This window comes from Herpailurus yagouaroundi, unplaced genomic scaffold (genome assembly GCF_014898765.1).
Source record: "Herpailurus yagouaroundi ecotype Mexico unplaced genomic scaffold, PumYag 139, whole genome shotgun sequence".
Taxonomy (NCBI): domain Eukaryota; kingdom Metazoa; phylum Chordata; class Mammalia; order Carnivora; family Felidae; genus Herpailurus; species Herpailurus yagouaroundi.
The window spans coordinates 41,096,572-41,119,259 of record NW_024412394.1 but is presented as its reverse complement, the minus strand read 5'-3'; the positions used below and the strand labels follow the sequence as shown (position 1 = coordinate 41,119,259).

Below are 22,688 nucleotides of genomic sequence, written 5' to 3'. Positions count from 1 at the left end.
ACACCTCCATAAAAGACGATCCACACGAAAACAGTTCTATTCCTTTTACACATGGAAATCAGTTTCTCTCCAAAAACAAAACCAAATGGAAAACCACTTTTTGGTAAAATATATATATATATAATAATAATAATAATAATACAGTTTTAAAAACTTGGTCAAATATTTTAATCTTTACATTAAATGCTTTCCATTATCTATTTGTGAAATCTTTAACCAGATCCCAGAATAGGACTTGCCTCCTGGTTTAATTATCCTGTTTAGAATCTTCAAATTTCCCTCTTTGGTGAATATAAGAGGTACAAAATTAAGGGCAGAAGTCTCTGAGTTTCCTCATAGAGGTTTATCAGTCTCCTTTGGCTCTGTCTGTAAAGGACTCAGGACGAAAATAGACTAAACTGATGAATAAGGAAAAGGCACCTTGGGGCCACCAGCTGCACATGAGCCAGGATTAGACAGGTGCTAAAAAGCAAGCTCACCATTGTGTTCACAACAATGTCTCATATGTATCCAGCACTGCATACATTTCCTCTTTTAAGCTTCCTAAGAAGCCTAAATATAAAGCAAAGCAAACATTTCCATCCCCATTTCCCCATGAGGAAAATGAGGCTCACAGTGATTTGATTGACTTGCCTGATGTTACCAGCAGTACCAAGGCTTGAAGCCAGGTCTCTAATTCCTTGTAGACTCCATGTCACTGCACTAGATGCCTTCTATGAAGGAATAAACCAAAAGATAAGCAGTTACATCATATAATCTTTTTCCTAGCTGAGTAAAAGTATTTTACTCCACAGAGGCATGTGTCCAGGTGACAGTGATGGCTAAATTACCACTAAGATTATAGAACTACTAGAAGAAGGAGGCTATGAAGGGAGGGACAGTAAAACCTTACATGAAATATTGAAGGTTTGGTATTGGCTGCATACTCAAGATACAATTGTGATGTCTTCATGATGAATTGATGGTTTTATGACTATAAAACATTCAGTTTCATCTATGATCTGTCTTCATGTATTTGCTTTGAAATATATATTGTTTGGTGGTAATACAGTCACATCAGGTTTCTGTTAACATGTGTAGTTATGTTATGTTATGTTACGTTATGTTATGTTATGTTATGTTATGTTATGTTAACATGGTGTATTTTTTTCCATCCTTTACTTTCAATTTAGCTGTGTCCTTATATTTAAGATGTGTCTCTTATAAGTTACATGTATTTGGATCTTATTTTGACATATTATCTCCATAGTCTGACTTTCTCTGCCTTTTAATCAGAGGATTTAGTCCATTTACATTTAATGTAAGTACTAATACAATTGGGCTTAAATCTACCATCTTTCTATTTGTTTTCTATTTGTCTTATCAGGGATATTTTCTTTATTGTTTCCTGACAAACTTTGAGTGAAATGTTTTGGGTATTTTTGTTTTGCATTACACCTCCTATTTTCTATTAACTTTTTAGCTATATCACTTTGCATTATTATTTACATAGTTTCTGTGATGATTATAATATACATCCTTAATTTGTCATAGGACACCTGAATTAATATTATATCACTTCATAAATAATGTAACAACCTAACAACAGTATGATTCCATTTGCCTTCTTCTATGTGATATTCTATGTGAAATTATTCTCATACATTTTGCATCTATATAAATTATAAACTTTACAGTTCTTTGAAACTATATTTGCTTTAGATAATCAATAGTCTTTTAAAGAAATATTATATATATTCTTTATTTACCATATATTTACCTTTTCCAGTATATATTTTTTTCCTTATTACAGATCTGACTACCACCTGGGACCTTTTTTTTTCAGCCTAAAGAACTTCCTTTAGTATTACAGTTGACCCTTGAACAACACAGGGTTGAACTGCTTAGGTCCACTTATGTACAGATATTGTACACTACTATAAATTCATTTTGTTTCCCTTATGATTTTTGTAATAACATTTTCTTTTCTCTAGCTTACTTTATTGTAAGAATACAGTATATAAAATACAAAATATAGTTTGATAGACTGTTTGTTATTGGTAAGGCTTACAGTCAAAGTAGGCTATTAGTAGTTAAAGTTTGAAGGGAATCAAATGTTTTACACAGATATTTTACTATGCAAGGGGTCAGTGCCCTTAACTCCCACATTGTCCAAGGATCAATTGTATGTACAGTATAAACTTCTGGTGGGAGTTTCTCCCAGCTTTTGTATGTCTGAAAAAGGCTTAAATTAAAACTCATTTTTGAAAACTATGTCTGCTAGGAATAGAAATCTAAGTTACAGTAGGTTTTATCTTTTTTACTACTTTAAAGATGTAATTCCATTATGTTCTGGCTTCTGTTGTTTCTGATTACAAGTTATCTTTATTCTTACCTTGTTCATCTAAATGTATTGTATATTTTTTACTCTGGTTACTTCATAATTTTTCCCTTTATCTTTTGTTTTCAGCAAGGTCACTATGAAGTGTCTCTGTGTAGCTTCTTTGTATTTACCCTGTTTGTGGTTCACTGAACTTCTTGAATATGAGAAGTAACAGTTTTAGTCAATTTGAAAATTCCTGGCCATTATTTTTCAACCATGTGTCACACTCCTTCCTCTTCTGCTGGAACTCTAATTCATGAATGTTCATTTCATTCTGTCCCAGGGTTCTGATACTCTCTTCTGTTATTTGCTAAATTCTTTTTTCTTTCTGTACTCGAGTTTAAATAATTTTTACTGACAGATTTTCTAGTTCACCAATTCTTTGTTCTGTCCAATCTACTCTTAAGTCCATTGAATATTTTTTCATTTCAGATACTGTAGTTTTCAGTTCTAACACTTATATTTGATTCTTTTTTTTTTTAAGTTTCATTTTCTTTATTGACATCCTTCATCTTTTCATCCATTTTGGTCAACTTCGTTTTTCTAAATTTTAAGCATACTTAAAATATTTCAAATTCATTTTTCTATTAACTCCAACATCTCTATGAGTGTGCTTGTTTTTTATTTTTATTATGAACCATATTTTCTTGCTTTTTTGCATGTCTCTTAATTTTTATTTTTCATCACTCATTGTGTAAGAAACAATAGTCAAGACTGAAATAGGTGACATTTTCCACAGAAAAATCTCCCCTTTTCTTTGGCAGACATCTAGCGAGGCTGATCTCTTTGACCTAATAAGGAGTTGAATAGTGTTGGGGCTGGTTTTCTCCGGCAGCTTGTTTTTTAGTTCACTTCTAGTTTCAAGCGTCTTACTGATAGAATTAAGTATGTCCTTCCACGGGGATTTGGGATCTAAGTACCCCATGAAATCTCTTGTTTTCCAGCCTAGCTCTTAAGCTTCCATGTAGCTGTTTATTCAGCAGAAATCCTATAGAAGAATATTTGAAGGTGGGATGGATAAGCTCTGTGTTTGTATCTCCATGGGACCCCAATCTGCCATGACCCCACACTCAGAATCATTCAAAGTTCAATTGGATTCATAGCTTTTTGATGGCTTTAAGGAAAATACATTTCTTTGTAGTTTACCCAGTTCATTTTTCTCCTCATTGTTATGTCATAAGCAGTGATCTTTTGTGACCCACTACATTTTAACTGAAAGCAGAACCAACAGTAAGAAATGTAAAGGACATTCAGTCAGGCCTGAGTCAACTGCAAAAGGTTTACAACTTAGGCGGGCATTATTATATAGATAGAAGCATACACTTTTCCTTTTAAATGGATTGATTGAATAAAGAGAAACGTAGGCTATAGATAAAGAATATCTTACAGGACATTACCAAAAGAGGTCATAACTATTCTGTTTTTAAATTATGCAAAGAGAAAAATCTCTTTTGGTATTGAATCATCCAGCCATTTCATTGTTTTGATACAGGGATGAATGTGGTGGCCACTTAAGGTATTTTCAGTCCCATGGTTCTAGAATTGATGAATCTCTTTCAACCAAAGCCCTGCAAAATTTTATGTGAATGAAAAGAAAGAAGGTCAAAAGAAGCAGTAGAGAAAAGTAAAAGATGAAAATAATTACTAATTATTTTTAACAGAGGAGGAAAAATAGGATGATAATAGTCATTTTAATAAACACATTAATGAACAGTAACTGTATACAGGGAACTGTGTATGCTTTACAAATATTTTTACTTATGGAGTAGGAAGTGAAGGTTCGAAGGAATTAAGTAATGTGCCAACAGTTATACAAATAAAGAGTGACTGAGTCAGAATTTGAACTGAAGCCTGACCAATGCCAAAATATATGCTTTTTCCACTATAATGTACTGTCTTCCTAAAACTTTAATGAACCCTTACAGATATCCTTAGCTCTGGCAGTTACAATCAACGGTATAGATTTAGACGATGATATTATACATGATATCACTTCAGTAAAAGCAAAGATCCTAACTGATATCTGGTACATCTATTTATACCAGCTTTACAATATTAGATTACATTTTTGTATTTTGAAAAAAACTACCCTCCTAATACTTAGTAACAGTTTGCTTCATTATTTAATTTTTCTTAATATCTGTACTTTTAAAAGGAAATACTGTTCCCAATCCTTCAGAGCTTTGTGAAGAAAACATAACCAGAATATAAAATTTCACATGCAAATGGAGGAGAAATAAAGAGAACGGAACAAATATATATTTCAGACTCTAAACATCCAGGGGGAAAAAGTCCCTTAAGAAGTCATCTTTCACTGTTAATGACACCAATGACCAGTTTAGGTCAGTGACCTGCAACTTAGGGAAGAAAACCTCTTTTTTCTTTCCTTTTCTTTCACCTACATCCACTCATGCACTTTAATTCCTTAGCATCTCACACCCCTTGCACTTCTCTCTCTCTCGTTCTGCCTGGTAACAATATTTCTCCAGTCTGACACGTCTCCTTTTTATCTATTTTTCACTTCAAGCTCATTATTCTTTGCATGACTTTACAGTTTCCTAAGCCTCCTCCAAGTCATACTCACTCCTTGTTTCGACCTTCGAACTTTCAGACGTTCATCAGTGCCTCACTGTACTTGGCAATATGCAACTTTTAGTCATTAAACATGGCTTAGTAACCATACACACTTTCAAACCTGCACATGCAATCAGATGAATTTGTGGAGAGAAAGAAACACGTGTGTAGAAATATGTGAGAAGGTATAACCCTTGGGAAAATAAAGTTTTCATGTGCCAATCTGTTACTCACAGCAACTTCTCCACTAAACCTGTAAACTATTGTCAAAGGATTTTACTTTATTTTCCTTGGAGATAACAGTTTCTAAATTGTTCAGACATGATTTAGGCTACTCATAATTTTTATCCGAGTTCATTAGATGACAAACTAATGAGTGAAATCATCATTATTATTTGTTTCCATCAAGTAAAATCTGGTAGTTTCCTGAATGACAAGGTGGACAATAGGAACGAATACCAGGCAGTATTAATGTAGGATAAAACAAATAGTTTTACTACAAATAGTAATATTTAAAATAGTTTCCTTAAATCAATTATTAGCTTCCCAAAACTGACTACATAGACATCACTGACTGTACATAGCAAAGAAGCAGTGAAACAATGCAACCAAGATAAACATAGTACTTATAGGAATGACTGGTTTACATCTCAGTAAGGAAGAATAAAAGGCATCCGTACTTTATTTTACAATGACAATTATAAGTAAGTGCAAAGATAGGAAAACATATTAATCTAAGCCCCAAAGTTACATTTATCACAACTCAGATGCATCTTGTGGAGTGAAGGTGTTAAAAGGTGAGAAAAGCTCTTCTATTAGATCTGGCAAGTGTGCTATTAATTTAACAGTGCAACCCAAGATCTATAATTGCTTTTGAAAATACCAGGTAGCAGAGTACATTAGCTGTCAACAGACATTTGCTAGCAGAGGTAATTAACATCAGGCTCATGAATTCAAAATAGACATAAGATCAGCCACGTAGCAGCAAGTAAATGTTTCACTGGGACATCAGACCATCTTAGCCTTGCTTGAAATTTTCCTTAGCTAAACTCTCCTGGCTTATTATCTAAATTGTCTGATTCATAAAAGTGTGACATATCAAAGTTCACACTAGTGGGACGATTTTAAAAAACTGAGGTCACTGAAATATTTGCAGTCAAATACCAGGTGTCATGTATCCAGAAATAACCTAGTAACAGAAAGGGGAAAATGACTAAACAGTCAAAATGATCATCACAAAATCCATCTTCTAAAGCCATAAAATAATCTTGTAAAATAAACCACTCAGCATCTATTTGCTATTATTTTAAACACCTTTCAAAAGATTTTTAGAATAGAACTTCAGGACCCATATTTGAAAGTGGACAGTTACACTCAGTCAGAACAGAAATAAAAGTCAGGTGACAGTCGACAGTCAGGAATAGAAGAGAGAAGAATCATAAAGAAAACACTAAGAATACAAGCATGGGAGTTGGAGTCCACTTAGTTCAAGTAGTAAACTAGACTATTTCACTAATCCTGATTCTTGTGTTCTTGTTGCGATTATAACACATTGGATTACATTCACTTTAACACATAGATAATAGCAGTAAGATTCTTTTAAAAGAGTCGACTTACAAGAAAACTAGAGAAAGAATCAACCATTTTATTTTTTTACTTCTAGGATATTTCTTGCATTTAGTATTCAGATGGCTTCTAACAATTCCTGAAAGATCCATTTCTTCTCAGAAACAGCTCAGGTGTGTGTCACAGTCATCTGAGAATCCCAGACAGTAAGGCCCACTTTAGTCTTCCATGAGACTATTGTCATAGGTGCCTATACATATATGTAATTGGAGATCTACAGGAAATATACACATATATGTTACAGATTTAAAATTGCAGCATGTTGACATGATGCTTTCATCATAATGTTAACATATATACTGCTTGAGTTTTCTGTTCAATTACACTTGTTGCTTCATTTAGCATAAAGGTGTAGGTGAAAAATTAGTATATACTGAACATCACTAGTTATTATATAAGTACAGATTAAAACCACAATGAAATACTGTCCAGCATGGCTATATTTTAAAGAAAAGGGGAAAGAACAAGTGCTGGGAAGACTGTGGAGAAAATTGGAATCCTCATACACTGCTGGTGGGAATGAAGAATGGTATGGTAACTGTGATATCTGACAGTTCCTCAAAAAATTAGTTACCCTATGACCCAGAAATTCTACTCCTAGGTACATGCCCAAGAAAGCTGAAAACATATGTTCACACAAAAACTTGTACATGAATGTTCATAGGGACCTTTTCATAATAGCAAGAAGTGTAAACAATTCAAGTGTTCATCAGTTGATGAATGAATAGACAAAATGTGGAACATACAGCAGAATATTATTCAGCTATAATAAGTAATGAACTACTGACACATGCTACAACATGGATAAACTTTGATAATATTGTTAAGTAAAAGCCAGATACAAAATTCCTATATATTGCATGATTCCACTAACAGAAGGTCCAGAGTAGGCAAACCCATGCAAACAAAAAATAAATTCATGGTTGCCAGAGGATGAAGGAGAGAAGAACTGGGTATAGGGCTTACGTTTCAAGTGACAAGAGACATTCTAGAATTAGTTATGATGGTTGCACACTATCGTGAATATACTAAAAGCCATGGAAGTGTATAATTTATCATAGCCAAAATGGTGAATGTTATGTTGTGTGAATTTTGTTTCAACAAAAAGAGAAGAAATCAGTATATGGTGCAGTGTCTCCATGCTATCATCTTCCAACTCCACTGTGTTTAAATGCTCCCACAGATAATTAAATACATTCACAAAGGGAATTAATGTTCAACTCTCTGATCCGAGCAGCAGTATCCTTCAGAATACTTCATGAAGTTTCAATTCCCAGGTAGTACATTTTACTTTACTCCACCCTATAAAAGATTGAAAGGGTGGAAGACTTTAATGCAGAACATTTTATCTACATGATAATAATCTACCATCCACTTAGATTCCTTTTGGCAGAGGGAAAACTGTTTCTCTAATGTTCTACGTAGTCTTAGAAACAAAGGAATGAAAGGTAAAGCTCACGGTCTAATTTCATATATATATAGGACTAATATATATAGGTGGTCAATATTTATTGTGCCATCTATACAACATATTTCAAAGGAGGCAACTCATAGTAGCTGAGTATTTTCTAAGCAGGACCCTCCAGTTCCCCTTCTTTAGACAAGTACTTTGTTTCCCCTAAATTTGAAATTGTCTTAAAATTTTTTTTCAAAAAAAAAAAGACTGTTGTTGGATTTTCTAAATCTTACTAAGGCAAAGAATTAAAACATTAAAACATTATCTTAGGGTTAATGGATATAGTATTTTACTCAGAGTTTTAACTTTCAGGGAAACAATAATAATCATTTAACAATTCATTAACAATGGCCAAAACATTACCCTAGTTTGTGTTTTTGAAAGTCATAGATGGTTAGAGCAATTCGTTTTGTGAAATGAATAGAAACCCAGTGTTGCAATTTTATCTGCACAACCATAGCATTTCTTCACCTTCTTCAGGATCATCAGGCTGTTACAAGGCAAGACATCCCAAATATTGCAGCATAACCTGCCTACGTGATCCCCTGGTAAACCGGACATACATTGTGTCCCCATCTCCTAAGTAATGTTGTCTGTATTTGCTATATCTTTTCAAATCAAAATTGCTCCTCAACTCGTGGCAACGGAGTGACAAGAGTACTTGCCTCTGACTCTTCATCTGCTCTTCTCAAGAGCTAGAAGACAGAGAGAGAAGCAGGAGATAACGGAGGGACACGAGCACTTGCCTACTCAGAAATCGACAAGGCTGGTCCATCACTGTGTTTTTTTATTTTTAAACAAAATAATCTCTATTTGCTCAGCACACACTCCTGACCCTTCTCTTCACTCCACCTTCTACTCTGATGCAGTTATGCTGGTAATGGAAGAAGAGGAGGTGCACCTTTCTCTGTATGAACAGAGAATGAGAAGGAGGAGTGAGAAGGACCCCAATGGAGAAGGAAATGGGGGAGAAAGGAAAAGGAAGGGAACAGAAGAAAGCACCAATGCCAGACTGCGTGGTTTGTGGTCAGTGTTTTCCCTCTGGCTCCATCTGTAGGAGTGTCAGTAGGATACATTTTTTGGTTTGGTGTACCCAGCATACCTTCCCCACCTTTAGGCATCAGTGGCCAGTACCTCACCCCAACCCTTTTCTGGCTAAACTGGTCTTCCTTTGTGTCACGTGGTTCTGCTGGGGCTGTAAATCACCCTCACAAAATAAAAATGAGATTTCCCTTTCTCTCACATACAAACACTTATGTAGAGGTGGGCACATGAGCTGAGCTCAGCTAATTAGATGCTCTGCAGAGATTTTAACTCTAAAGAGGACACGCCCACAGGGGCAGAAAGCAGAACCCCAAGGTTTGGGCCTCAAGGTTCTGAGGCTGATGTCCCTGTAGCTCTCCAAGTTTTGTCTCTCCTAAATCCTGATTTTTCAAATCTTCTTTTAATTCTCTGAGCAATCCATTAATATCCCTTGTATATACCTTTTCCTTGCTTGGCTTAGATCACTTTCCTTTGCTTACAGCAAAGAACCTGAACTGATGTGCCAGGACTCACATTCAGAGGATTTTGAGGCAAAGGTAACTTGTAGAAGTAGCCTTGGATTTGGGTGGGGAAGGTGTTGAGGGTTGTGATGGTAAAAAACAAAACAAAACAAAACAAAACAAAAACTAGTCTTGGTTTAACCCAGATTCTTTAGGTAACACTGAGCAATTAGAACACCTCTCTGAAGCCCGTATTTCACTCTACAAAATAAGGAGTTGAGCTTAGAGACATTTTTTTCCAGCTCAAAAATTCAACAGCTTTAATGAATGAAAGGGAATTGACTGGAAGACAAAGGTGTAGTGTTTGGCATGGATTGCCAATACAACTTCAGAGGACTTGAGGGAAATTTTTTGAAAGAATTGTGGGTTCTTTAGCACTGCAGCCCTCTCCTTCTGGGAGGGCTCAGCTATCAGCTGACCTGCTGAAAACTGCTGCCAAAGAGAGCTTTGGCCAACAGGACCACCTGCCGAAGTCCAGGGTCACATCTATGCTGACTGAAGAAAGCCAGTAAAAGGGACTGCTGCCTCGAACCTGTGCCAGGGTCCCACCAACAGCTACCATTTGTAGACATGGGTGTGCGCCTGTGGTTACCTTATGACTCTGAGGTGTCCAGACCTTGCCATCTTAGTATGAATCACTCTAAAAATTTGAGGGAGAAAAGAGAATGCAAGCTTTTGCATATATTTCTTGAGGGGAATGAACAGAAGCTCCCTACCAGTAACCTTTGCGGTATTATACCCAGATGATGTGTACAAGGGAAAGCAGATGGATCTGTGACAATCTCCCCAGGACTTTGGATCCCAGTATGCTGCATCCAGGTGTTTCTTTTCAGGCAGCTCACAATGCAGGACCGTGGAACAACTATGCCATGGTAGCACAAGAGAAAAACCAAGGGTGGAAGCTATCACACTTCCCAAAGAAGAGCCTGGAGAAAGGAAAGTAGAAGTTTTCCCAGAAACAATGAGCCAACTTGCTCCAACAAACAATAATAGTCTCAAGGCACTCTTAACTCCAGAAAATGTGAAACAAAATGGAATGGTGATTCAGGGCACCATCTTATGTTCTGCTGACCTTGTGGTTAGAGGAACTGCGGAATGAAAAGATGGTTCTGAAATTAAGACTTCCCAAGCTAAATGGGACCTCTAGAAAGTAGAACTTAAGAAAAATATGTAGTAAATTTTGGAAATTTCTCCTGTATTTCCTCTCTTCCATTCTTAAATGACACCAAAGCCCCAGGTAACACCAATGAACAGAAGGCTCAATTTCAAGCTAAACATGTAACAGTGTTTGTTCTCAAAGTAAGCTGTGTGGATACATGTGGGACCATAATAGCCTACTTGAAGCTTGTCAATGACTATCAGATCAGGTTGAGAAGACCTAAACTTCACAAAAATAGACAAGAAGTAGTTAGCAAACAATAAAGAAGAAGAACACAGATTGGTATTTCTTCTTTATTCCCAGCTACTAAAAATGAGTAAGAAGGAATAAAAGAGATAGATATTTATGAGTATAACCTACACACCAACACTAAAGGGTTTCCAAATTTTGAAGGGAAAGCTTCTAGATGTCACTCATCCTTGATGTTATATTTTACTACCTAAATTCAAATTACAGGGGGGTGTCTCAGTGGCTCAGTCAGTTAAGCATCTGACTTTGGCTCAGGTCATGATCTCACAGCTCATGGGTTCAAGACCCGTGTCAGGCTCTGTGCTGACAGCTCAGAGCCTGGAGCCTGCTTTGGATTCTGTGTCTCCCTCTCTCTGTATTCCTTCCCCACTCATTCTCTCTCTCTCTCTCTCTCTCTCTCTCTCTCTCTCTCTCTCAAAAATAAATAAAATATTAAAAAAAAATTTTAATAAAAAATAAATTCATATTATAGGAGTCCTTCCAAATTGAGGCAGCATAGGTAAAAAGACATTTTGCTGTAAGCAATAACCAGAGTGCATTCTAATGGAAGCACAGTAAATCCCCTTCATTGAATGGACCTGGGTAGTAGCAACTGAAATAGCTAAAGCATCATTTTGAACACTGTGTTCTATGTAAATAAGTTCATTGAGATATTAATAGGTATTTTGCAAACAGCGCTCTGTGATCAAATAATTTAAAGATTTTCACTTCATGGAGATGTTCAATGCATATTACCATTTCAAAGACTCTGGGAAGGCCTGCTTTCAGATAGCTTATTTGTCTTTATATAAACTAGTGTTTCAAAAAATTGTTTGGCCATGAGACTAGTTTTTAATATAGAAATTATTTAAAATTTTTTGGAATAGTTCTCCAGAGAATATAATTTAGGGAACATACCTATAGAAATGAATGAAGTTTATCTAAAGGCTAAACTTTTTTCGACTTCAGCCAGGTCACGATCTCGCGGTCCGGGAGTTCGAGCCCCGCGTCAGGCTCTGGGCTGATGGCTCAGAGCCTGGAGCCTGTTTCCGATTCTGTGTCTCCCTCTCTCTCTGCCCCTTCCCCATTCATGCTCTGTCTCTCTCTGTCCCAAAAATAAATAAACGTTGAAAAAAAAATTTAAAGGCTAAACTTTTAACAACTATAGACCCAGAATTACAAGTTAAGCCTGAACTTCAGTGAATGACTGTGGAGTGTGACACCACTTGAGAAGCAAAGTTCTGATTTTGTTTCAGCTACTCAACGGCTTTGTTATTGGACAACTTAACTTTCATGAATCTTAGTCTTGAAGAGGGAGAACAACATTAAGTAAGATATATGTAAGTAAGGTTTAGCACTATATCCAGAACATAGTAAGTCCTCAAAATGGTAACTATTACAATTAGAGAACCAGTGGTTAATAAAGAATTGGTTCCATAAATAGAGAAAAAGACCTAGACAGAACTATGACAGAATTTCTGTAAGAAAGCCCATTTCCCCGGTGCCCGAATAAAGGATTACTGTTTAACAACAGATCTGTAGGCAGGCATACTTTAACATCATGTTAAGCGGGATAAATCAAACAGAGAAAGACAAATACTTTATGATATTACCTATATGTGGAATCTAAAAAAGCCACACTGGCAAAAACGGGAAGTAAAATCTGGTTACCTGGGTATAAGGGGTAGGATATAGATAGAATGTTCTTTTAGGATACAACTTGAAATGAGAAGTATGTAAATAAGTTCTAGAGATTTAATGCACAGTACAGTGAAGATAGACAGCAAAATTATGTTATAATCATCAAACTTGCCAAGAGACTAGAACTTAATTATTCCTAGCACTAAAAAGAAATGCTAATTATGTAACATGATAGAACTGCTAAGTATTGCTACCATGACAATCATATTACAATATATAAATGGTACCAAATATATTAAAAAGTCTTCATACTCACTTCCCTGTGTGTGGGGGTGTATGGAATGTCTTCTCTCTGAGGTGTGCATAGAGCTTGTTTCTCAGCTCCCTCAGAACCCTTATCTGGTGAGGCCACTAACCTCTCAGGGCTTCCATGATCACCTTACACAAAATGGCAACAATCACCACCACCCACCCAGAACAGCAATTTTTCTCCACAAGCACCAAACACCATCTGACAAAATACAAATTTACTTGCTATTTGTTTATTATCTGTTTCTCCTACCAGAATAAAAGGTCTATGAGGCCCATCTCTTTTTTTTTTTTTAATTTTTTTTTTCAACGTTTATTTATTTTTGGGACAGAGAGAGACAGAGCATGAACGGGGGAGGGGCAGAGAGAGAGGGAGACACAGAATCGGAAACAGGTTCCAGGCTCTGAGCCATCAGCCCAGAGCCCGACGAGGGGCTCGAACTCAAGGACCGCGAGATCGTGACCTGTCTGAAGTCGGACGCTTAACCGACTGCGCCACCCAGGCGCCCCATCTTTTTTTTTTTTTTTTTTTTTTATTCCTTATGGCTTCATCCCTTTGAGTAGTGTCTGACCCACAGTAGGTATTTATAAATATCTGAATAAGCATTTTGAAGGTAAATATCTTCTTTTCACCCCCTCTCATTAGTTTTCTAGGGACAAAAGTAAACACTAGATCCCATTTTTTAAAGTCACTGTTATAATTTTTTTTTAATTTTTTAAGTTTATTTATTTTTGAGACAGACGAGAAAGTGATGGGGGGGTGGTGTAGAGAGAGAGGAAGAGAGATAATCCCAAGCAGGTTTTTCACGGTCAGCACAGAGCTGATGCAGGGCTCGAACTCACAAACCATGAGATCATGACCTGAGTAGAAACCCAGAGTCAGACGCTTAACCAACTGAGCCACCCAGGCACCCCTAAAATCACCGTTATGGTTCTTATGTTGCCTTTTTTTTATAAAAAATATTCTAGAGAGTCAAGATGAAACTTAAAACCTTAACTTAAAATTCAACCCTACAACATTAATATAGGCATTTGTCCTTATAAATTACAAATTTATCCTTTATGTTCTTTCTTTAAAAATTGCACAAAACCTACACGATTAACTCAAAAACAGTTGCCAAGATTACATATAGTTAACCTCACGAATTTCCCTACATTCCTCAAATTTTAAACAGAATAATAAAATGGGACTTTGCCTTTAAAATTATTAAGCTCTTCTTCATCCCACCTAAACCCCTAACCACGTAAGCTAAGCAAAAAAGTATCTGTAAAGAAACTGCCCAATGAACATGTTTTATTCTACAATCCCCTTATCTATAGAAAAGTTTTGCCTTACCCTGGTTAATATCTCATGTGGGCTTCCTCCAACCCTTCTATCCAGCCATTCTTGGGCTGCATCTCCTTTGTGATGATCTAGCCTGTGGTGAGTATGTCTGCCTTCTTGATGTGCTGAAACCCTAATAAAAATAGAGTCCACATTTTGTAAAAGGAAAGAGTTTAGCTTTTCTGTGGCATCAGCCTGTATGCCAGTGTCCCCAGTGTCCTCTCACTGTCCTTCCCACTGCATCTCAGAGCTTGAATTTCCACGTGGCAAAGTCCAGTGCATAAAATCACTGGATGCACATTGAAGACTATTAGAGAACCAGAAAAGGTCTGACTTCTTCTAAGATATATTACTGACATTTTTCTAACTGAATAGAGATTATTCAGTATCTTTCCCTGAGCATAATGAGCTGATTTACGACACACACCAGCCTAGTCTAGTAATAGAGAAGAAAGGGTAATGACAAATTTTCATCCTTTCAGAGGCTGAAGATTTCTGTATGCCAAATGCAAAGTACCCCTTAAGTTCAGGGCATTTTGCATGATGTTTCTATCTATATATCCTCAGCTTCAATATGTAATTTAGAAATCTAAAAATAGGGCTAGGGCCTTTTGTTCAAACTCTTTTGTGTTCAAAGTAATTCATGTATTGAAGTCACATTTGCATTACTTCATGGATTTTCTATTGATAAAGGCAGGTTATTTTTCCCTTCTCTAGGATCTCTTAGACTACAATTAATGTATTATAGAAATAAAATATCAGTATTTTTACTAGAAAACATGCTCAAATACTGAGTTCTAAATATATAAATTTGGAAGTACTAGACTGAATAACAAACCATTGTACGTGAATGCTAAACACGTCAATAATAAATAGCACATATTTTAAATCGACTGTGTGCCAGGCACTTGCCAGGCCACCTCACATTAAAATAAGCTTATACTTTATATGGGGCCTTTCTCTCCAGACGTTTCTACTATTTCCATTTGTATTTCCATGTGATAAATGGAAGGCAGTATTATTTCTATTTCATTTACATATAGAAAAATTATGAAAAAGTTTATGCTTTGTTTATGCAAAAAAAAGAACAGTTTAATGTACTTCCAGAAAGTCAAGGGGCAGGATGAAATCAAGTGTCTTTATTCTTCTAAATGTTTCATTCTGAATGCTTTATTCTACATAAATGCTTTCAGTTTTTCCTCATAAAGTATTTTCTTTAGAATTACAATATATTTGTTGAGCATTAGAGTTTTCAGGTGCTTTCTCACACAGTATCTCATCTGAATCTCACATTCACTCCAGGATGTGTACATATGCATGTTTTGCACATGGCACAGTAATATTTTGGCTCATCTTCCAAAAGTGAACATAACCTCATCTTTAAGATAAAAAGCAGATACTAAAAAATGTCAAAGTAATCGATACAAGTTCACAGAGCCTCAACCCTGGCCTTCTGATAGGTGCTGTAACTCTTTATAGCATACCACAACAAAAACTTGACTCTTCCCTTTTCTATAAAAATGTAAATATATATTGCTCCCATATCCTCAAATCATCAATGGGCTTTCACTAGACATCAATATCCCTCTATTTTTTTTTTCTCTGTAGAAGTTAAAACAATAAACAGCATGAGACTGGCTTTGTAGCCAATAAACCAGAACTCATTCTAAAATTATTCTTCAAAGCAGTCAGCTTGAGAATCTTTAGCCCTATTACAAGCATACCTCACTGACTGAAATATGCTTAAAATGCTTTGGGAATTACTTTGAAAACCAGATAATAAGCCACAAAAGAATATCACTTTCTTTACTTAATAGTAACACCTCATTTTTTTTTTAAATTAGTAAGCATTTAATCACTCACTTTCTTTACCAGATGAGACTCTGATTTCTTTGGACCTTTCTCAAATATAATATTTTGACTCAAAGTATGAAATTTTTCACTATTAAATATAATTTTTAAAGTTTGCTATGGTCTTGCAGGATAATTCCACATTCTTAGAGAAATTCTTAGAGAAATTCTAGAGAAATTCTAAGAATGACTTGTCCAAAGGCAGCATCCCTAAAATGAGTATGGAGCCTGCCTAGGTGATGTCTTTGATGGCACTAACTTTCCCTTAGTTTTGAAATTGTATTAAAAAAATAAGTTTTGAATCTTACAGTCACACATCATGTATATATGAATTTGTATAGACAGTGCCTAAGAAGGAGTTTTGTATAGATATTGTCTAAAAAGGGGAGGCTTTCACTGTGGCTGCCAAAATTAAGTCCTCTAAAGATGGTGATTTTCTGAACTAGCAATGGTTCAATTGCCACATGACTTCTGTTTCTTACAATTTAGCAAGTCTCAGTTCAATCTACCAATTTTCCCATTATGCCACTTTTAAGAGAAAGGATCATTTTAACCTCAGTAAAGCATTTCAATAAATTGCCCACTATAGAAATGCTGAGGACGTGTTATAACACCTCTTTCCTTCCGCAGAAATAATACCTTTCTGAAAGTTTGACAAGTTAATGAAGCATCTCTTTCCTATCTGAAAAAAATCAGTTGGCATTCTTTCATTGCGCAAGTAAGCTTCCAAGTGTTTCTTCATTTGACCTTCAAAACACCTTTTAGTACTTTTCTTATGAGTGATGTCAACTGGTATGCAAGCCACTTGGTACATTCCCAGACCCTTTAAAAATAATTCCATCATATTGGCTAATCCTAGGGGGTCTCTCCAGAGCTAAGTGCACTTGTAAAAGTATTCATAAAAAGGGTCTCCTATTTCTGTCTCTACTTCCTTTAACACCCTGGTTATATTTTACTTGGACTAAGAAACACATCAAATCTCAAAGCTTAGAGTAAGGGTCCATTTTTCAACTGCTTCAAGAAGCCTGTTCTCTACACCCTCCTCTTTCTTACTAATAAATTTGATTAAGGCAAATTCCCCTTTGTGAAACCAGAAACCAAATTTTTCTGCTATACTCCCAATGCTTACATTTGGCTTCAGTCTTCATTAATTAACCACTTGGATCTTTAAAAGTCCTCACCTCTTTTTCCTAGCATGTATATATTCTTCAAAAGTCTCTCAGCAGTCAGTTGAAATGTTTAGTCTTGCTTGAAATTAATTTTCCACTTTTATTGTTGCAATTATTTGGCAGGTTTTATGGCTTTATAGTAATTCCCCAGAACCCTTTCAATCTGTTATGCTTTTTATGTTTGTGCTTGATATGTTTCCTTAGCAACACATTGATTCTGCCAACACTGTTCCATAAGATTTAGGGAGTGAACATGTCTGAGATATGAATATGAAGATGACTGTCATAGGTTTCAATGTTTTGATGATCCTCAAAATGGTTTTCAAATTATTGTAGTCAGAAGATACTTCTTTTATTTCAACCTTATTTTTTTCAACCAATGTGCTTCCTTTATTTCTTTGATTAATTTCTACTTACTTTACTAAAACAAGTGTTTAAGACTTGGTAAATTAATGAGGTCATGGAAATATTACAATAGAAATATTTAATCAATTTCAAAAAAAAACCCAACAATTCCTACAAATCCCACTAATTTAGTCAACAAGGTTTTTAAACATGTGAATTAGTTACACTAAAATCTCATAGCACTATCACTTGACTCCAGAAATACTATGCATCTACTAATTTATTCAAAAATATTAATATAGCAATGTAGAATATAGATTTTTGAAATTACAGAGTAGGCATTATTAAAAATTTGCCATGGTTTTTTATATATCTTTAGAAATGCTAGTATTTATAGTTCCTTTAGAATGAGGTTCCCACCAAAAATAAATGGGGCCGGACTTCCGGGAAAGATGGTGGAGTAGGAGGAACCTAAGATCACCTTATCTCATGCATACAACTAGATAACACCCACATCAATGTAAATAACCCAGAAAACGACTGAAGACTAGTGGAACAGACTCTCCACAACTAAATGTAGAGAAGAGGCCACACTGAAGAGGGTAGGAATGATGGAGATGCAGTCAGGAGCCAGACAGACCAGTAGGACTGTCCATGGGAGGGAGGGATGCCATGAGTACAGCGAAGGGAGAGTAGTTCCCCAAGCCAGGCACCCCAGGCATGGGGGACACACACAGGGAAGAGGAATCCCCATAACATATGACTTTGAAAATGAGAGGGGATCAACAATCACGGGGCTTACCACCTTGAATTCTAAAAATCTGGGAAAGCTGGGAGGATGATAGGAAACTGAGCCCCAAACCCTTATAAAGACAGCACAACAAACAGCTCCATGGAGATACAGCATAGAAGCAATAATTTGAAATATACCTGGAGTGTACAGGAAGCCTTGTTTACTAGTCAGAGCATGTCCTGGAGGAATCAGGATCATAGGGAAACTTCTCTAGGAACAGAGGAGCTAGTGGGCATTGTTTCCGACCCTTGTCCCCAGCCAAATACACAGACACTTGCAGGAGCCAATACAGTGACAACACTTATTACCTAACTTGCTAATACCCCCACTCCTGCATTCTCCTACATATCTGCACCCTCCAATACTCTTGGCCAGAACCCATCCAAAGTGGTGCCACTAGCCTGGTAGTGTGCAAGAAGTCTTGGCAGGAGCCAAAACCACTCCAAAGTGACTCCTTCCCTGGAGAGAGAGAAAGATAAGCACACACACACACATCAGTCCTACTGTAGCCCCAACAGTGGGCTGGGAGCAGACATCGGGTCTGACTATGGGTAATATCCACCAATGAAAGCTTCTCGGGGGACAACACAGGGAAAGTGTTCTACTGTTTGGCGCTACTGCACCTCTGGCAAATGCCTGGACTGACTCAACTCAGGCCCAAGATGGACCCAGACTGGCCCACTAGCAACACGGAACCAAATCCTGCCCAGAACAGGCAAAGAGAGTCATTGCAGACAACTGGACTGAAGGCAAACGTGACTCAGCCACAACAGTAGGACACACACAATACACATAGGAGACACCTCTAAAGTACCAGATTCTGATAAACAGGGGACATTGCACTGTAGGGCACTATACAACCTGTGGTTATAGTGGTATAAAGCCATTACTTTCAAGAGCAGGAATGTAGCTGACTTTCCTAGCACACAGAAACAGAGAGCTAGAGACTAGAGAAAATAAGGAGATGAAAAAATATGTCCCAAATAAAAGGACAAAATGAGACCAAGAATGCTAAATGAAATGGAAGTAAGTAAGATGCATGATAGAGGGCGTAATGTATTGGTTATAAAGATAGTCACTATACTTGAAAAGAAAGTGGAGGACATCAGTAAGACCCTCAATAAAGAGAAAGAAAACATAAAAAAGAACCAACCATATATGAAGGACTCAATAACAAAAATTAAAAATACACTAGATGGGGCACCTGGGTGGCTCAGTCGGTTAAGTGTCTGACTTCAGCTCAGGTCATGATCTTGCAGCTCGTGGGTTCAAGCCCCACATCAGGCTCTGTGCTGACAGCTCAGAGCCTGGAACCTGCTTCGGATTCTGTGTCTCCCTCTCTCTCTGCCTCTCCTCTACGTGCACTCTGTCTCTCTCTCAATAATAAATAAAAGCATTATTAAAAAAAATACACTAGATGGAATAAATACTAGACTAGAGGAAGCAAAAGAACAGATCAGCAGCTTGGAGGACAGAGTAACAGAAAGCAATCAAGGTAAACAGGAGAGAGAAAAAATAATAACAAAGATGAAAATAGACTAAGGGAACTCAGCAACACCATCAAGCATAACAACATTCACATTATAGGTATCCCAAAAGGAGAAGAGAGAAAAAGGGGGTCAGAAAATTCATCTGAAGAAATAACAGCTGAAACCTTCCTGAATCTGGGGAAGGAAACAGAAATCCAATCCAGGAGGCACAGAGCCCCAACAAAATCAACCCAAGGAGGTCCACATCTAGACACATAATAATTTAAATGTCAAAAAGTAGTGATAAACAGGGAATTTTAAAAGTAGCAAGATACTACCAAAAAAAAGTTACATATAAGGGAAACCTCATAAGGCTATCAGCTGATTTTTCAGCAATAACTTTACAGGCCAGAAGGCAGTGGCATGATATATTCAAAGTGCTGAAAGAAAAAAACTTGCAACGAAGAATACTCTATCCAGCAAGGCTATCATTCAGAATATAAGAAGAGATAAAGAGTTTCCCAGAAAAACAAAAGTTAAAAGAATTCATCACCACTAAACCAGCCCTACAAGAAATGTTAAAAGGGGACTCCTTGAGTGGAAAGGAAATACCATAAGTATAAGTAAGAAAAACAGGAAGCATAAAAGCAGTAAAATTAAGTATATCTATAAAGAACAGTCAAGGGATTCACAAAATAAAAGGAGTAACAATTTAGTGCTTTTAGAATGGGCTCAAACTTTTTTTTTAAGTTTATTTATTTTTGAGAGAGAGAGAGAGAGAGAGAGAGAGTGAGCATGGGCAGGGGAGGGGCAGAGAAAGAGGGAGAGACACAGAACTCGAAATGGGCTCCAGGCTCTGTGCTGTCAGCACAAAGCCCAATGTGGGGCTTGAACTCACAAACTGTGAGATCATGACCTGAGCTGAAGTTGGACGCTTAACCAACTGAGCCACCAGGCGCCCCAGAATGGGTTCAAACTTAAGCGATCATCAACTTAATATAGACTGCTGCAAGCAGACAATGTTATATATAAACCTAATAGTAGCCACAAATCAAAAACTGGTAATAGATATGTATACAATAAAGAGAAAGGAATGCAAGTATAACACTAAAGAAAGCCAGCAAACCATGAAAGACAAAAAGAATAGAAAGGAAAAGAGAAGAACCAAAAAAGCAACCATAAAACAAGTAATAAAATGGCAATAAGTACATACCTATCATTAATTATACTGAATGTAAATGAACTATACATTCCAATCAAAAGAGATAGGGTGATGGAATAGATTAAAAAAAAAAAAAAAACAAGACCCATCTATATGCCACCTATAAAAGACTCATTTTGGCCCCTAAAATACATGCACATTAAAATAGTAATAGTAGTAGTAATAGTCATATGGGACAAAAAGACTTTAAAAGAAAGACTAAGAAGACACAAAGTAGGAAACCATATAATCATAAACAATCCAACAAGAAGATAAATGTAAATATTAATTTACAAGTAATAATTTACAATTAATAATAAATAATTAGTTATTAATTTGGGAGCACCCAAATTCATAAAGAAGCTAATAAGAAACATAAAGGAAGTAATCAATAATAATGAAATAATAGTAGGGGACTTTAATACCTCACTTACATCAATGGATAGATCATCCAAACAGAAAGTTAACAAAGAAACAGTGGCTTTGAATGACATTGAACCTGATGTATCTAACAGATACATTCAAAAAATTCCATCCTAAAAACAGTAGAATACACATTCTTTTCAAGTGCACATGGAACATTCTCCAGAATAAATCACATATTAGGCCACAAAACAAGTCTCACCAAATTCAAAAAGATTGAAGTCATACCATCCATTTTTTATGACCACAATGCCAGGAAACTAGAAGTCAACCACAAGACAATAAGGAAAGAACACAAATACATGGAGGTTAAATAACGTGGTACTAAACAATGAATGGGTTAACCAAGAAATCAAAAAGAAAACTTAAAAAATACATGAAGATAAATGAAAATAAAAACACAACACTCCAAAATCTATGGAATGCAACAAAAGCTGTTCATTTAAGAGGGAAGAGAGAAGTTCATAGCAATACAAGAAGCAAGAACAAAACTTCAAATAAACAACCTACCTTACACCTAAAAAAGCTAAAAAAAAAAAAAGAACAAACCCCCAAAACAGTAGAAAGGATGAAATAATAAAGATTAAGGCAGAAATAAAAAACAGAAGCTAAAATAATAATAATAACAACAACAACAACAACAAAACAACAATAGAACAGATCAATGAAATCAGGAGCTTGTTCTTTGAAAAGACCAACAAAATTGATGAACCTTTAGCCAGATTCATCAAAAAGACAAAAAAGAAATAAAAGAGAGAGAAGGAGGACTCAAATAAAATCAGAAATCAAAGAGGAGAAATAACCAACACTACTTAAATACAAAGGATTGCAAGAGACTATTATGAAAAATTATATGCCAACAAATTGGACAACCTAGAAGAAATAGAAAAATTCTTAGAAACATATAACCTCTCAAAACTGAACCAAGATGAAATAGAAAGTTTAAATACACTTATTACCAGCAATGAAATCAAATAAATAATCAAAAAACTCCCAACAAACAGAAGTCCAGAACAGACAGCTTCACAAGTGAATTCTACCAAACATTTAAAGAGTTAATACCTATCCCTTTTTTTTTTAGGTTTTAAAGTTTTTTATTTTTTTAAAGTTAACATGTGCATAAAAGGAAACTGAATAACACAAGAAGCAAAGTACAAAGTCATCCATAATCACAAGCAGTTTACAGTTTGACTTCTAGGTCCCATGTATCTACA

At 36.0% G+C, this 22,688-nt stretch overlaps 1 long non-coding RNA gene across 1 annotated transcript in view; it reads right to left on the bottom strand.

The window, feature by feature from the left end:
- Positions 1–22,688, bottom strand: part of LOC121029716 (uncharacterized) — a 489,603-nt gene that overhangs the window by 408,937 nt on the left and 57,978 nt on the right. The window lies entirely within an intron of this gene.